We start from the raw sequence: 19,808 nt of genomic DNA on the forward strand, positions 1-19,808 counted from the left end.
AAATAACCCGAGCTAAGCTCGAAAATAAACTTTTATAACTTTTTTAATAATTAATTCTTATATTAGATCTAACGATCGCTTTTAATTATCCTTATTAAGAATTTATTTAATAAGATTACGATTAATTATCAAAGCTTTACTTATTTTATAACTTATAGATAATAGCTTTATTAAAGCTATTCTTATGACGACTATTATTTATAAATATCGTAGCCCTAATTTTTGTTAACACAAACCTCACTACGACTAGCTGGCCGTAATATATAACTTCGTAATTAAGTCGTTTATTAAAAATATTTACTTTACCGTTTTTTAAACCTTTTCGATAAATAATTCGGAAATTAAATTTTAATAAGAATTCGCTCTATTTAATTTATTATTTATTTAGATTCTTATTTATTATAAAGTTTATAAAGTTCTTATAGTTTATATAGATAATAACTTCGTATTTAGTTTTTAAAAACTATAGTCTTTATTTTTTAAAAGTTTTAATTATAATTATTAATTTTTTATTATAAATTTACTAATTTAGTTTTGCTTTATAAAACGTTTTAAAATAAAATATATAAAAATAAAATACTTTTTATTAATCTTATTATTTTAAAATAGCTTTTATAATAAAGTCCAAAGCGTTAATTTTAATTTTAAATAGTTTTTTTAAATCCGGAATTATAATTATTAATTCCGAAGTAACTAAGTTCTTAACTTTATTAAAAACTTTTTTATATTTTTTATTTTAAATAAAGGTTATATTTTTTTTTATTAAGTTATTAAAAAGTTTAATAATATTAACGTAATTTTTAAAAAATCGTTAATAAAAATTAATAAATTTTAAAAATAATTATATATTTTTAAAATTAATAAGTATAAGCTAGTCCTTAATTATTATTATTTTAAATATTTATATATAAATTTATTTTAATATAATCGTATAGCTAAAGAAATCTATTTTTTATATATAAAATTTATATTTATTAAGCTTAATAAAGAGCTTTATATTTTAAAGTTTTTAAAATATTATATAAACGTATTTTTTATATATTTTAAAATTAAAAAAAAAGATAAGGATATTGTTAAAATAAACGATTATAAAAATATCGATATATTTTTTAAATATATAATTAATTATTATTTAAAATATAACGGGTATATTAATAAGTTCGAAAAATATAATTAAATATTCGTAAAGTCTTTTATAAGTTCGGAATGCCGTTTTTTATTTATCTTTTTTTTTAATTTTAATTTAGTTAAATACTTTTTTAAAATTTATTATAATAAACTATTAAGTTCTATATAATATTTCCTTAAATTCTATAATAAAGGGTAATAGATAGTAATTTTTTTTTAATAATTTTGTTAAATCTTTTATAATCGATTATAAATCTAAGCTTTTTTTTATTTTTTTTAAATACGAAAAAGATTAATATTTTTATTAAAGAAAATAATAATTTAATATAACCTTTTTTAAATCTATTGTTAATATATTTATTAAATTCCTTATATTTCAATTAATTTATAAAATATAGTAAATAGAACTTAAGTTATATTTTTTTTAATTTAATTTTTATATCTTAGTTATTATATTTTAATAATCTTATTTCTTTTTTTAAAATAAATAATTTTATATAAATCCGGTACTTTTTAAATATAATTTAAAATAAGTCCGATCTTCGATCGTTCGTATTAAATACGAATATTTTAATAAGTTTTATTGTTTTAATAAAGGCGATATATTTAATTTATTTTTATTTATTAGGTGTTACGTAAGACTTATTTAAACCCTTTTTTTTAAATCGTTTAATAATTAAATTTATTTAATAAAGTTAGCCGGTTTTCTAATTTATTTATAAATTATATTTTCGTAATTACGAGATTCCTAAGATAACGTCGGTATTTTTAATTTCTATAATATCGTATTTTAATTATTTTAATTAATTATTAATATATATTATAAAGTATATAGTCTTTTAATTAATATATCTGTCGTTATAATTAACTTATTCTCTTTTTACCGTTTATAAAATATATAAATTCGTTTTTTATATTTATAATAATTTATATTTATTTACTATTTTTAATAAGATAAAGATTTTTTAAGCGCCGTTATTAATAATAATATTTATATTATATTCGTTTATTTAAAATTTAAATCGTAAATATTCTTCGTCAGGGAGTATTATAAAATATAAGAATTTATTTATTTTAACTACTTTTCGTTGTTTTTTTATAATTAATATATTTAGTTTTTTAATATTTTAAAAGCTAATACTTATCTTTTTTTTATAAACCGTTCGTAATTAATTACTAAATCGGGACGCTTTTATTTTTTAATAAATAAATATAATACGTTAATAATATTATAAATATCGTTTATTTTTTTATTAATAGGTTCTCTCCTTTTAAAAAATAATTTATAATTTCTAAATATTTTAATATTAGATTATATATTTAGAATATATCGGTTATATAAGTAGTTTTTTAAGTCTTTAATAAATTAATCTAATTCTTTTTAAAAGCTTATAAATTCTTATTATTTTAATTACTTATTTAAATCGGCTTTTTTTTTAGTAGTGAAATTATTAATATTGGGTAGTATTTTATAATTGATTTTTAATTAAATATATCGTTAAGCGATGTTGCGAGGTTCGTTTAAATTATAAAATAATTATTAGCTTATTAATTATTCGTAGTTTAATATATTAATATTATTTAAAAAAGGGTCGTAATTTAATCCTTCGGTATTAGATTTTATAAATATATTATCGGTAGTTTTTTTATTTAAGTCGTTTAGTTTAGTACTTTTTTTAAACGTAGGGAAATTTTATTTTAAATAGAATATATCGTCCTTTATTATTACTTTAAATTATTTATATATTTATTATTTTAAAATAATAAAGATTATTTTTATAATTGGATATTAAAAAATATAAGCGTCCGCTATATAATAAGCCTTATTTAGTTTTTTAATATGTTAATAGTAACGTTTTTTTAATATTTAAGGTCTATATATTAAATATATAATATTTATTTTTTTATCGATTTCGTATTTTAATTAAAAAAGGTTTTTTTTTATTTTAGTTTTTAATTATTTTTAAAGTCGTTATTAAAATAAGATAAGTTGTTAAAATAACAATAACTAGGACTAAACGTATAGTATATTAAGAGTAACTAAACCTCTGTTTAATTACGTAGATATTCCGACACGTAACTAGCTCTAGTTACGTATGAAGATATATTCTAAAATATTTTCCTTATTATACGAACTTAAGAAGAGTATTATAGAATAGAATCACTTTTTTAATTACTAACTTATCACCGGGATCTATATATATATCCCCCTTTAGTCCGTTTAATACTAATTAGTAGATTATATTAAATAATTTATAGATTAATTAGTACGAAGAGATAAGATTTAAGCTTATAAATTAAACCGTACGAGCTCTTTATACTTTATCCTTAAACTAAGATTATACTACTTTATTAATAGAACTAAGTAAAAGAAGTTTAAGACGATTTTTAATCTTAATTTTTATATAAAAAGAACTCTTTATTATCGCTTCGAAATAGAACCGAATAGAGAATTATTTTTATATAATTAATAAAATTAATAGTATACGCTATTATATAATAAATTTAATAAGATATTGTACAATTCGATACGATTATTATTTATTAAAACTATATTAGTATTATTTTTAGACTTTTAATTATTAAAAGGGAAAAAGATAGAACTAGCTTAATTAAAAATTAGAGTTAATATTTTAATAAACGAATCTTTAACTAAACTAAATTCTAAATTATAAGCGATATAAATATATAAAAACGTTAGCGATAGGAGTATAATCTTTTTAAAAAACTAGATTAATATTATTAATTTAATATCTTAAAATAACCCCGTCGACCTCTATATAAACTTATTAAATTTATAAACAATTACCTATTTCGCACGAGCTTTAATAAATATTATTTAACTTAACTTAATAAAAAAATTATTATAAACTTCGCTTTTTAAAGATTTTAAAAGATAGATAAGGGATTACTTTTTTTAAATAAACCGTATTTTTTTAAAAGAACTTATACGAATCCTTAAAAATAATGATTTTCTTATACTAATAGGTAAGAACTATATTAATTAATTTATATAACTTATAAGTACTTTTAAAAAAGAGCTAAAGGAGGCTTTACGATAATAAAATATATAAAGATTAATTTTTTATATATTAATAATCCCTATACCTACTCCTTTACCGTTATAAATTATAATTTAAAAAAAAACCGAATAGATATATAAATTAAAACTTATTAAGTTAAATACGATTAATTAATTAACCCCAAGCGAGTTTCTTAAATAAGTCGTATAATAAATTTTATTAAAAATAAAGTTCTCTTAAGAAATCGAAACTTTTTTATAAATACCTTATCGTATAACTTTAAATTAAAAAAAACCTATATTTATATACGACTTTTTATTAAAACGACCGATTTAAAATAGCTTATATAATCTTATTATGATTACTTTATTTTAAAAAGGATAGAAAGAAAAAAAGAATTATATTAGGAAACCGTACGATATCCTTTATAATAAGGTTTAAATATTTATTAATTTTTACCGTTGCTTTAGAATTATAAAGGATTAATACTATATAGTTTTTTTAAATATATTTACCGATCGTATAAAAGAGTTTTATTTATACTATATTAAATTAAATAAAAGATAAGACTAGATTTATAATATACTAAATAGCTATTTTAATATTAATATTAATTATAATTTCTATTAGACCGATTAGATAATACTTATATTTGTATAAATAAAAAAGGAAAACCTAAATAAGATATTTATTAAGGTTTTAAAAATACTTTTAAATAAACTTTAAATTATATAACGTACCTTAAGAGAAGGATATTAAAAAGAAATTATATTTTATATAATAATAATTAGAATATATCGCGGTATTTTAAAACTAAAGTTAATAATAATTTTTTAAAAGTTAATATATAAAGCGCTCTTTTTAGATTTATAAATATTTATTTAAATAGTTATAAATAAGACCTTTATATTATACGATATTAACTATATCGACCGCTAGTATATTTTAAATTTTTATCGTTTTTAAAAATTATTATATAATTATTTAAAATTACTTTTTTTAAAAAAATTATTTTAGGAATTAAAGAATAATATGAAACTTTTTATATGATTATTTAGCTTAACGTTTTAATATTAAAGGTTCCTAGATAAGAAGTGCTTTATATATAAAAAGGTAAGGTACTAGTTTCGGAACTATTTTATAAAAAAACGTAACTAAATTAAAGAATAATTCTTTTAAAACTATTTATAAATATAATAAAATACGTATAACGAGTTCGAGGTATACTTATTAAAATATAAAAGTTAATTAAAAAACGCTTTATATAATAAAGAAAAAGAAAATAATAACGAATTTATTTTAATATACCTTACGATATTAATATTTTTATATTATATAATAAGATAAGATATATTTATTATTTTTAAAATTATTAATATTTAATTTTTTTTATTATACGATACGTATTTTACGATGTATTAAAGGGAACTATAAGATATAAAAGTAGCTAAGTTTTTAATAATAAAAAAACCTTAGTTTTAAATATATTTAAGAAAGTACTTTCGTATAAAAATTAATTAAAATTTAGGATTTATAAATATATAATTCGATACGATTAAAAATATAACGTTTATAAGGTCGGTTAAGATTAAAAACCTTATTAGACGAGTTACTTACTATATTTTAAAGACTTTAACGCCCTTTTTATTCTTATTATAAAATATAAACTATTTAAAAGCGTATTTTAATAATATAAATAATATTATCGTACGACGAGACGGTATAATAATCCTAGTCCTAAAGAAATAAAAACATCTATTTTTTAACTTTAGTCGTACAAAAATAAATATATTTTTTATAAAGGGTTAGTTCTAAAGATTATATTAACGTTTTAAATACCCTCGTACGGATCGACTATATTAACTTTTAAAAAATATTAAGTATAATAATATAAACGAATTAATCTTTTAAAAAATTTAAATTTTTTATTATTATTATTAATTATATGACCTTATATTAAAAAAATTTAAGTTTTTTTTAAAAGATAATTGTTATTTTAATTACGAAATTGTTATAAATATCGGATAACTAAAAGATAAGAATGTTTTATATATTATCGATACTAAAATTAGCTTTTAAAAAGTAATATTTCTGAAATTATTTTCCGTACGAGATATTTAGAATGTATTATATAAGTATTAAATCTATACGTATATAAGATTATTAAACTATATTTTATACGACTTTAAAACGAATTTTATATTAATAAAGTTTAGGGTATAAATAAAAATTATAAATATATCGTACGAAAAGATATTAATCGAAATATATTAAGTAATAAGAAAAATAGAGAGGGTATATATACTTTTATAACGAGCGTACGAAATCCTGTTTAAAGAACTTAGTTATAATACAGATAAAGAAACGATTTTTTAAATAATAATTAAGGCCTTAAACGACATTATTAAATTTAATAAAATTATATTAACCTTATTAGTTTTTAGAATATACCTAAGGATTAACTTCGACTTATTATCTTTATTAAATATTATATAATAGGTAAAAGTAATTTAAAAGGTTATGAAGATATTTAAAGTAATTAAAGTAGATATTAAGATTAATTATGCAATTAATATTTAAAATAAATTTAATATTTAAAAAGTCTTTTCGTTACTTTTTTAAAGCGACGTCTTTATTTAGAAGGAAAATTAAAAATAGATAGGACTTTATAAAGTTATAAATATTAACCGTACGATAATTACGGTGGATATAGTTAATAGCCCTACTTAGTTTTGTGTAATATATATTAAGTTATATTATTAAAAAAAGGTTATATATAAAAACTAAGATTTAGATTAAAAAAAAGTTTAATTACTATAGTTATTAACTTAATTAAAGTTAAAAAGGAGGCCGAAAAAGAAAATAATACGATAAGGCCTTATATAATAATCGGTATGACTCTATTTAATTTAAAAAAAATAAGATAATTATGATTTAATTATTAAGCTATAATAAAATAATATTATTACGACTTTTAAAAGACCGTATAAAAAATTTAACGCTATTAAAATCGACGCCCTTATTACTTAAGGGGTTTTTACTTTTATATAATACGACTAAAAATAATATAAATCTTTCCGTATTTATAAAACTAAAATAGTACGAGAGATTAAAAATAAATTTATAAAACCGATTAAAAAATCGAGATTAGTTATTTAAAAGTATAAGGACGAAGAGAAGGAAAACATTTTTACGTAAATACCTACCGTTTAAAAAATAAATTAAAAATTAGTTTTAGCTTTTAATCCTATTTTTATATAAGATTTTAAAGCGTAAAACGAACTATAAGATATTACTTAAGCTTATATGTAATTATACGACAAGCTTAATAAGATTATCGTTGCTTAACTCCCTAAGGAATTTTAAAATAAATATTTTAAAAAAACGCTACTATATATTTTTAAACCTTTATACGGATTAATAAAGTTAAGGCTATATTAATATAAGATTTATTACGCTTATTATATCGATAATCTTAATATAATATAATTATTATACGACCTATATTTACTTTATATAATAAAAAATTTAAAAGATTTTGGGTTTATAATAATATAAACTAATAATATTTTTAGTTTTGTTATCGTATAATTTTTAAAAAAAGAAAAGGAATAGTTTAAACTTTATAACCTTTATATAAAGCTTAAGATAATTCTAACTAAAGACTAACCGATTAAATTTAATAAAGGCCGTATCTTAATTTTAAATAAAGATATTTTATTTAGTTAAAAAAGATATATTAAATAGTTTTATATAATCAATAGGATAATACTTAATACTTTATAATAATACGTTATATAGCGAATAAAAAGGGTATATATATTTTTTATATATTAGCCCGAAGCTATATACGACCTTTTAGTAACGGCTTAATTTAAAAAACTAATATTAAAAAATATAAACGATTTAAATATATAATTATAATAATAAATTAATAACCTAAACCAAAGGTTAAAATATATATTATTAGATATATTTCGTACGAGCATCTATGTTTTTACTAATAGATTATTTATTAATAACTCTAACCTCTTTTTTTAATTTAAATTTTTAATTATTTTTAATAAAGAAACTTCTTATACGACGATAAAGTTTAAAATTAAAAGGAATATTATTTATTAAAGTTTTATAAAATGTAAATATATTATACGAAGCGTTTTAGTAAGTAAGCTTTATAAAATAATAGCTAAGTTCGATAATATTATTACTATTTATACGATATTAAATAATATTTTAAATACTTTTATATATCTTAAGATTCCTTTTATTATCTATTTTAACTCTCGGTCGCTATACGAATACCTAGTTAAACTAAGTATTATAAATAAAAAAAGACTTATAATTAATATAATATTATTAAGGGAATCGTATAAAAAAAAATCTTAAAAGTAAAATAGATTAATAAAAAAAATAATCCGTTAGACGCTTTTATAAAAAAGTTTTTAAATATAGTATTTAAATAATTTATTTTAACTAACTATTTAAAGATTAAAATTAAGGTATATATAGATAGGTTAAAAAGAGAGGAAAAATATATTATTAATCGTACGATATAACTAATATATATAAAAATTATTTTTATTTTAATTAAAATTAAAATTATTTTATTATTTATATCGTACGCCTAAGTATATATTTATTTTATCGATCTTTTTATATTATTTCTTTATCGTATAAATTAAATTAAAAACCTTAGATCTTTTATTTTAATATAATAAGATATTCTTTAATAACTTTAACACCCTTAATTATAAAACGACTTTTAATCGTATTATAAAAACGATTATTATTAAACCGATCTTTATTAAACCGACCTTTATTAAACCGACCTTTATTAAAACGACTTTTATTAAGACCACTACTTTTATTATTATTATTATTTTCGTACGAATTACGACTAATATACTCATAACGAGCATTATAAAATTACTAAACGTATTCAGTATAAGCTCTATTTTAATAATTATAAACTTATACGTACTTACGGAACTAAATATTAAATTATTAATATTTTTAAATATAATTTTATATAATAAAGCTACGGGACTAAACTAAAATAGTTTAAAAATAACCCTTACGACGAATAATATAAATAAATAAGAAATAAAGATTTTTATTAATAAAAAAACGTATTTAAATATCGTACGAAAGTATTTAAATAACTTAGCGCTTTTAATTTTAAAAAGATATTAATATAAGTTAAAAAATAATAAAAAAAAGATTATATAAATATTAATATAAAAAAAATTATAAAGTTACGATTCGGACTAGACCCGATAAGTAAAGTAATATAACGAATATTTTAAGGATTCGTACGAACTTTAATAGCTCTTATTAAAATAATAAATTAAGTATTTTAGTTACCGGGAACGAGCTAATTAGTAGGAATAAAAAATATATTAATTTATACAAAGTTAATATAGAAAGTTATTATTGATATATAATAAAAAAAGCCTTATTATTTAGGTTATTTATAGAATTAATATAGAAATAAGAAAATAGAGGGCTAAAAAGGGGGCAAAGGCTACTTTTATATACCTTTTTATACGAATACTTAAATAAGTATTTATAAAAGTAGTAAATTAATATAAAAAGTCCGTACGGGTAATTTATTATAGCTATTTCGGATTAAGTAAATTAATACGATGATCGTATATATAATTTATTAATAAGTTTAATTTTAATATCGACTTATTTATTAGTTAGTAAATAACTGTTTTGTTTTTATTTAATTATATAACGGATTATTATTATATTTATTTAGGTTAAAGGCGTAGGAGTTTAGTTTATTATTTTAAAAAATAAGTAATTATTATCGTACGATAATTTACTTATTTAATTTATTAACTAATTTTATAAGACGATAATTAGTTTAATTTAGTTATTAACCTAAGGGATAGCATACGTTTATTAATAAAAAAAAAGTTTTTAATATTAAAATAATAATAATTAAGATTAAACGTACGGTATATTAAAAGTGACTAAACTTTTATTTAGTTACGTAGATATTCCGATACGTAATTAGCTTTAGTCGCGTACGAGGATATATTTTAAAATACTTTCTTTATTATACGAACTTAGGAAAAGTATTATAAAATAGAATTACTTTTTTAATTATTAATTTATTACCGGGATCTGTATATATATCCCCCCTTAGTCCGTTTAATATAAGTATTACTTTTATATTTAATCGCTTTTTTTTTAGTAATTAACTAATTTTATAATAATTAATTAATATACGGATATAATCTTTATTATAATCCTTTATCGTTAAAAAGCGATATTTATAATATTAAATTATTTTATTAAATATTCGTTATATTATATAAATAAATTTATTTAAAATCCGTATTTTATAAATTAAAATCTCGTTTTTTAATTAAAATAAGTCGTCTTTATTTTTAGTTATTATCCTTTTTTTTAATTTATTTTTTATTATTATAAAAGTTTACGCTTAATTAAAAAAATTAATAAGTTATATTTTAATTACTTTGTATATTATTAATAATATTTAAATATATTCCTTATTATAGTTTTCGATAGTTTTAAAACGTTAAACTATTTTTTATTTATTTATTATAATAAAGGTCCTATTAAAAGGTTTCTTAAGGTATTATCTTAATTATTCTTTACTATTTCGGTAAGTAAAGTAATTATTGTTATAATATACGGTTTAAGAAAGTGATTTATAAAATACTTTTTTAAAAATAATATTAATCTATTTCTTAAGGATAAGTTATTATTAAATTCGTTTAAGCTATTTATAATTTTTAACTATATATTTTAACTTATCGTAATTATAATATTTAAATTCTTTTTTTTAATAAGATTAGTTTCGTTTTATTATATTAAGGTCTATAGGTCCGTTATATTATTTATAAACGGTAGTTTATTAAAGATTATTATTCTTATTATAATAATATTTTTAATTAAAATTATATTAAAATTATTATTAATATTTACGTTTTAAGTTAAGTTCTTATTGTTATTCTTTTTTTTCCTTTTTTTTTTTATAAAAACGGTTATTAATTTTAATTATAAGTTTAATATATTAAAAAAAATCGTTTAATTTATCAATTTTAATAAGTTCGTCCTTAACCTTATCCTTTAATCTTTAATAAAATATAAAAATCTTAATATCGTTAATAAAATTAAATTAAATATTAAAACGTTTAAACTCGATTAAATAGTCCTTTATTAATTTAATTTATTAAAATTATAATATATTACGCTCGGCTTATTATTTCTTATTTAAATTTTAAAAAAATAATTTAAAAACTTTTTCGAACTTATCAAAATTATAATAAATATTTTATACTTCGGTAAAGTATTTATTAAAAATCTTTTTTTTAAAATATGTTTTTAAAAAAGTTTAAATTATTTAAAAACTCGTTTTTTAAAAAAACTAATAATATATATAACCTTTTCGATTTCGTTATTAAAATCTTTTTAATAAACATTTTAAAAGTTTTTAATTTAAATTAAAAATCCTTTTAAAATTTTAAAAATCTTATCGAAAATAATAAATATATTAAATTTAAGCTTTTATCGTTTTTTATTAAAAAAAGTAATAATAATATTAATAATATTTTAAAACGTATTTATTTAATTAATAAAATTTAAAATTTTTTAACGTTTATTTTTAAGTTTTTTAAACGTAACGTTAAGTATTTTTTATATTTTAATAATATCGCGGTCGTTTTTAACTTAAGCTTTTATTAATTAAACGGTATTAATATTAAAAAGTTTATTTAATTTTTTATTATATTTAACGCTTTTTTTAATAGCTTTACGTATTTAAACGTATATTATTTAATTAAAAACTACGTTTTTATTAAAATCGAATTTAATATTAAGTATTTTTAAATTTTTTTTAATTTAAAAAAGTTTAGTATTTAAAACCTAAGGCTATTTACCCTTATTAAAAGAAAATTAAATAAATATCGTTCGTACTATTTAATAAATTTTCGTAAAATCGATTTACTAAATAAAAGTAATTAAAATATTATAACTAACTAATTATAATAAAGTTTATATTAATAAAAATCGGGGCTATAATATTTATAAATAATAATCGTTATAAAAATAATTTTAATAAAACTATTATTTATAAATCGTAAAATAGATAAGGCTTTAATAATTAATTATAATCTTATTAAATAAGTTTTTAATAAAAATAATTAAAAACGATCGTTAAATTTAATATAAAAATTAATTATTAAAAAAGCTATAAAAATCTATTTTTAAACTTAGCTTAAGCTATCTTATATATAAATTTTAATTATAAATATATTTTTTATAATATTTTATTTATTATTATCCAACGGTTTATTAAACGGTCGTTCGTTTTATATTTTTATAATTATCCGTTTTATTTATTTGTAAACGTCCGTTTTTTATTTTATTATAAAATCGTAGTTACGTAACTTATTTATAATTCTTTTATCTCGAAAAGAACTATTTAAGTTTTTATTATTATATATATAGTGTAGTAGCCGTTATAGGTCCTGTGGGGTAGGGCCCTGGTCTGGCAATGCGTGTTAGGTCGTAACACTTATTCGAAAAAAGGGATTAAAGCTGTGTTAGCCGTGGTTAGTTAATTACGATTTAACGTTCGTATTTAGTTAAATAGGGCTAAATAGCCTCGTTTTTGCTAACGATTCGCTAGCCGTAATAAAAGTCTATAAAAATAATAATAACTTTATTTTTAATAATATCCTTTTAATTAATATAGATCTCGAAGCTAAGATAGTTTTATTTATAATTTTGAGTAGGAATTCGGGCTTTTTAGTCCGCTAGGTAAACTATTCGAATCGATTAACTACTTAGTTAATTTATATTTTAAATTAAATCGGGAAATTAGTTACTTAAACCGTTATTATAAAGGTCTTGTAAGGCTGTTTTATTAGCGTTTAATTTAATAGGACCTTATTATTATAAATAAACTTATTAAATTTTTTAATAATCCGTTTGTTTATAAGTTTAAATTAATCATTAGGTTAATAGTTTAGGTTATTAATTATATAATAAAATAAAGTTCGCTTGGCTAAGTTCTACTTACGATATATCTCGATTATAAATAATAGTGCCGTATTAATTTAATCGTTATTAAGATCGTCCGTATCGTTATATAATTAATTTCCTTAATATACCTAAATATTAATAATAATCTATTAATCCGAGATAGGCACTTTTGCCTACGCCCGGCTTAATTTACTTAAGGTCGTATTACGGCCTATATTAGAACTTAAGGCGATTATTATATTAGCTTTTAATGTACTAAGGTTTAATTTATTTAGAAGTAGCGGCGGCAGCCTCTTATCGTCGCTCGACTTATTATTAAAAATTAAATTAATCCCCGCGCTTTAAGTTTGCTTTATAATATTCCTTATATTTATCCTTTACTTTATAAATAAGCTTTTAATATTGTTTTTAATTATCATAGGCTTTTTTTACTTAATTTAAGCGGTTTTATTATATTTTATTAAGGTAGATTACGGTTAGTTTAACGACGTTTTAAATACATACGTTTCTCTTTAAATAAATACCTAAAAGGCGTATACGTTCGTTAAACGAATTATTATTATTTAATAGTTTATTTCTTTTTAAGAGGTATAAAAAGACCGTTTTAAATCTATTTTTAGTTTTTTTTTTTTTAAGATTACTTTAGCCCTAGCTTTTTCTTTTAGTGCCTATTATTAAATTATAGGGATATTTATTATTTTTGTACGGTAGGTGCTCGTAGTAGGCCGGTTAAGCTTAAAAATCTCGTAATAGCTTTATTTTTATTTATAAATTATTGTTGAGGTAGTATTTTGTTTGTTTATTTAAAGAGGTAGTGAAAAAGTTGAAAAAGAGGTTAAATTAGATGAGATTTTATAAGGTTTATTTTATATTTTTGATCTCTCTTTTAATCTAATCGTCGTATATTTTAGGTTCGTTAAGGTTATTTTTTTTATTTTTATTTTTATTAAAAAGGCGTAAATATAATCTATTTAAAAGATCTTTTTAATTCTCGATCGCGCGGCGCTTTAATATATTTTTACTAAGGGCTCGTTTTTTATATTTATAAAATTACATAAATTATATAGTTTATTTTTTACGTTCTTATTTTGTATTCGTATTTTGTAGGCTGTAAAATAAGCGTAAATATTATGCGATTTAGTTATAGTTAATATAGATATAAAGTAAATAAATTCGTGTACTTATTACGAGAGGTAGATAAAAAAAAAAGGGTAAAAAGAAGGGTCTTTTGAAGTTAAAAAAAGGTATAAAAAGTAAGGATTTTTTTAATAATCGGCGGTTAACCTAAGCGGTTCCGTTAATAAACCGTTTAAAAGCGTTATTAACGTAATAGACGTTTTTTTTTTAATAAAAGTTTAGAAAATTAGAAATTTTTTATTTTATATAGCGTTAAAAGGTCGTTTTTTTTAGTTTTTATAAAAGGTTAAAATAATACGATTCCTTTATCTCGTGCGGTATTAAAAGGTCGTTTTTTTTATTTTATAATAGCCTTGTTAATTTGTAATAGTAGTTAAACTATTGATTAGTATTGGTTTATGTAATTACAGGGTAATTTATTTAATTAAACCGTGGTAACAAAAGGTTAATTACTTTTATATTAATCTTTATATAAAGTGGAAAAGAGAGGTTTTAACCGTTAGTTGGATCGCCGGTTAAACGCTAATATAAAGACCCTCAGATGGCCCCTGCGCTGGCGCTAACTCGAGGTCGAATTGGGCTTCTAATCCGACACTTATCTTTAGCTTTTACGCTTTTTATATCTTTTTATTATAATATATAATAAATAGTAAATTAATATTAAATCCTATCGAAGCCCTATTTAAATAATCGCGTCCGTTAAGGGACGGCTTTATTATTACTATTAATTAATATCTCTTATTTACACCTCTTTTTTTAAATATTTATTTATAATACCCGTTTATTAATTTATATTCCTATAAATTTCTTTATATTAAGTTTATTAAACTAAGTTTTAGTTTAAAGCTATAATAAGGCCGTAGATTAATTACTTTTTTATTACTTTTTTTTTTATATAAGTTTTATAATAGTCGTTTTATTACGGCTTTTTAACGGACGGCTTTATTAAATTATTTTAAAAGCTATTAATAGCGTTTTCCTATGCTAAGCCCTTAGACTATTATCCTCCTATACGGCTAATTAATTAAAGATAGGCTATATTAAGTTCTTTAGCTTATTATAAAAAATTTTAATAATCTTAAGATCTAAAATCCGACGATATAGGTCTCTTAAAGACGTTTCTTTTAGTTTTTAATAAAGATAGACGTTTTATTTTATAAAAAATATCCCGGTTATAAGCCTTATATAAATTATATAATAATAAAAAATATTTAATTATATCGAAATAAAATAATTATTTATATAATTTTTAATAAAAGGGGGCCGTAAATAATTACCGATTAATAATACTATTTTTATTATTCGGTATTATTTTATAATTAATTTTAAATATTTTAAAAAAAGTATACTTCGGAGTTTATTTAAGTATTCCGAACTAGTTTTAGTATTTTAATAAGTAATTAATACTTTATCTTTTATATAAAATTATATAAACCGTAATTTTTAGTCTCGAATTATATCTTATATAATATTAACGAGTCGGTATAAATAACTTAGGTTATTAAAAAGATAGTTTTTAATATTATTATTATTAAACTCGGTCCTTAAGGTAACGCGAATATTAAAATTTTAATATTTTTAGATATAATAACGAGCCTATTAAGCTTTAATAAGAAGGTATATCTTATAAAAATAACGTAATATTAACTATTAATTATTAAACTCTTTATAAAAACTATCCTATATTTTTTTAAAAATAACCTCGGTCTTAATAAAAATAATAAGCTTTTATATTATAAAAACTTTATAATATATATAAAGGATTAAATCGTTAATAAGTATATAAATATATATTTAGTCTTTATTATTTAATTCCGTTATTAATATTTTTAAAGGCTTAATATTGTTTTTATAATCCGAGCTACTACCGGCACTTTTTAACCGTTTTCTTTTTACTTACTTTTACTTAGTTTTAAATATAATATTAAAATTAATATAATAAATATAAAGCTATTATTATACGTCGGCGAACTTATAAGCTAAAGCGGCCTTTATCTATTTATTATAATCGATAATAATAATATTTAATAAGCGAATCGAATATTAATTAACTAGTTAATAAATACTTTCCGTAAAAAACTAAAACCTTTTTAATTTCTTATTATCGATAAAGCCGAATACTATATTAAAAATAAATTTAGTATATATATAATTAATAGTTTAAAACAACGGAAGCTTAAAGTAATTCGTATTATATATATTATTAAAGCTAATTACCTCTAAGAAGCGCTTTTATATTAAAAAATAAAATAAGAATATTTATACTAAGCTAATAAGCCGGTTAAGCTTATTATTAACCTATTTTATAATATAAAACACCTCTCGCTTGTTAAAAAGCTTTATTAAAACGGCTATTAATAAATAGCCGTTTAATTTCTTTTTATTTATAAAAGCTTTAGTATTATAAATATTTTATTAAGTAAATACGGAATTTAAAAGTTATTTTTAAACGATAGTACGAATATCGCGGGCTTTAATATTAACCCGGCGGTTAATAGTTTTAATAACGCTCTTAGTTAATAATATAAGCCTCCGATATAAAGGATATATTAAAGAACTAAAGCTTAGCTTATAGTTATATTAAATATACTTAGCTTTAGTATATCGTTATAAAAGCTAAGCGCCTTTTTCCTTTATTTTAATAATAATTATTTATTTATAACTATATTTTTACGATTTTTGTTAGTATAATTTTATACTTTTAGTAAACTACGGTTTATTAAAACGATTATATTAAAATATATATTTTATTTTTTTATTTTTATATATATATTTATATCGATAAATAATATTAAACCCGTTCTTTTTAATAAATATATTAATTTAGTTAAATAAAGCGCCGATTATAAGCTTTAAGTTATTAAGAATTTATAAATTTAAAATTAGGTTAAGTAAAAGCGAAGACGAGCGTTAACTTAAAGAGTAAAAACCCTATAATAATAAAATTATTAAGTTTATTTAAGAATTGGTAAAAGGATATTTTAAATAGTAAAGAAGGGAATATAAAAATAAAGGTAATAAAATAGATATATTAAATAAATATAGTAAATAACCTTATTTTTATCGTTATTATCGAACTTGTTTAAAAAAATTAAAAAGTTTTTTAATTAATTATTGCCTTTCCTTTATTACTTCTTTAATTAAATATAATATAGATTTAAACTTTTTTATAAAAGTAGCTTATATAAGTCGATACTCTTCGTTTTATAAAGTAAATTTAAAAATAAAATACGATAGGAATAAACCGTATTCTAAGCTAAATATTAATATAATAACTTAATAGGTCTAAATAATTATCGTTAAAAATATTTTATAAAAAAAGATTTTATAATTATTTTATATTTTAATAAATATTATGTCGTTCCTATATAAGCCGTAAAGTCGAGTAATTTAATAAAACCGGTTTAAATAAAAAATAAAAATATTTTTAAATATATTATTATTATTAAAGTTATAATAATTATTAATATTTATATTTAAATTATTAATAGTAAGAGGTTATAAAGTAAAAAAATATTTATTACGTCGCTATTTTAGGTTAAGTTTATTATTTAAGCTCGAATTTTTAGCTTAATATAGCGGGTTACGTTTTAATAACGGAGGGGCGGACTTAAATATAAAGGATTTTAATATAAATAATATAATAATAAAGCCTCGATTAGTTAATATAGATAACATATTATAATTATATATTAAAGAAACTCTTAAATATTTTAGGTAAGATTGGTAGAATTAAGATAGGGCAATAGCTTTTTTAAGCTAATAATAGTGTGTAGCTGTTATGCCCGTGTAAGAGTTATGCCCGTGTATTAATTATTTATGCCCGTGTATTAATTCCTTTTGTATTATAAGAGGCTATATTATAAGTTAAGATTTTATGTTTATATTATAATGATTTATTAGTTAGTTATTTTGGAAAGAATAAAACTTTAAAACTTATTAAATGAAAGTTTTAGTAGATTAATTTAGATAGGGATATAAGCGAATACGTTAATAGTTGTAAAGTATATTACTTTATTAAAACTAAACGATATAAATTTTATAAAAACTTAGAGTTTTTATTTTTTTCAAAAGGCTCGTTTTAAAAGATTTTTATAGATATAATTTTAAGGTTATTATTATTATAGAATAGAATTTAGATATATGACGAAATTTTGGTTATTATAGACCGTTTTATTAAATACTGTTTATTTTTTACTATTAGTATTACGATAACCGTAATAAATTTAATAGAGCTATTTTATAATAATATTAAGCTAATTTATAGAACGCTAAGAGGCATTATTAGTAATAGGGGATTATTATTTATAAGCTAAGTTTAGTTTAATTTATGTCATTATAGTAAAGTAAAGCGGCGCTTTTTTATAGCTTTTTATTTATAAATAGATAAATAAATTAAGGCGATAAATAAGATTTTAAAATAATACCTTCGTTGCTTTATTAATAATAATTAAGATAACTAGGTAACGTTATTAATAACGGCCTAGTTTATTTATAATAATATAAAATAATTAGCGAGGCCTTTTCTAAGGCGTTGCTAAGTTACTATTTAGACCTTAGACGTGATTTTAAGGACGAGATTTTTAAAAGGGAAATATAAAGTATTCGAGACCGCCTTAAGAAGTTAAATTAATTAAGAGTTAAAATAAGAAAACTTTAATAAAAAGCTATAGAAAAGTAATAAAAAGGTTATAATAACCGTTACTAACTTTAAAAATTTTATAAAGGTTAGTTTATTTTTTTATTTATTTAAAACTTTCAGTTTAAAACTAGATAATAGAAGTTATTTTTTAAATTTATAAAAGTTTTTTATATATTAAAAAGAGTTAAAAAGTAAGCGTACCGCTTTGTTTTATTTAAAAAATATTTTAGATTTTATAATATTCTTTTATTAGCTTTTTAAAAAGATAGCGAATTTATAATAATAGCGAGCTTTTATTTATACCTAATTTAAAAAATAAGGAAGTAAAATAGGAATTAAATAGGGTGGTTAATTATAGAAATATTAAAAATAGTCGTTTTTATTTAATTAAATAGATAGGCTAGCCCTTAGAATATAACTCCTAGACTAGCGAGGAAGACATAACGAACGTATTTAAGGCTATTAAGGATTATAAAAAAAAAAATTAAAAAAGGGATTATATAAATAAAAAAGTAAAACTTTTAAAAAAAAATTTAAAATTAATAATTTTTTAATTACTAAATTAATAAGAAACCCAAATATTAAAAAGAAACGTCAATTACAATAAATAAGTTATTTAAATTATTAAGAATTTTTAACAAAAATAAGGCTATTACTTTTTAAAACTTAATAAAAAAAATATTAAAGATAATATTAATTAGAAATTAGGCTAGGAAAAGACTTATATTAACGTTATCAATACATTAAAAAATATTTTAAATAATTAGGATTAAAGCCGGGTTACCGACTTTAACAGGAATCTATTAATAAATTAGATAGTAAAGGATAATAATAACTTTATTCTATTTATATAT

Source organism: Colletotrichum orchidophilum (genome assembly GCF_001831195.1).
Source record: "Colletotrichum orchidophilum strain IMI 309357 chromosome Unknown Scaffold_53.1, whole genome shotgun sequence".
In the NCBI taxonomy this organism is placed as follows: domain Eukaryota; kingdom Fungi; phylum Ascomycota; class Sordariomycetes; order Glomerellales; family Glomerellaceae; genus Colletotrichum; species Colletotrichum orchidophilum.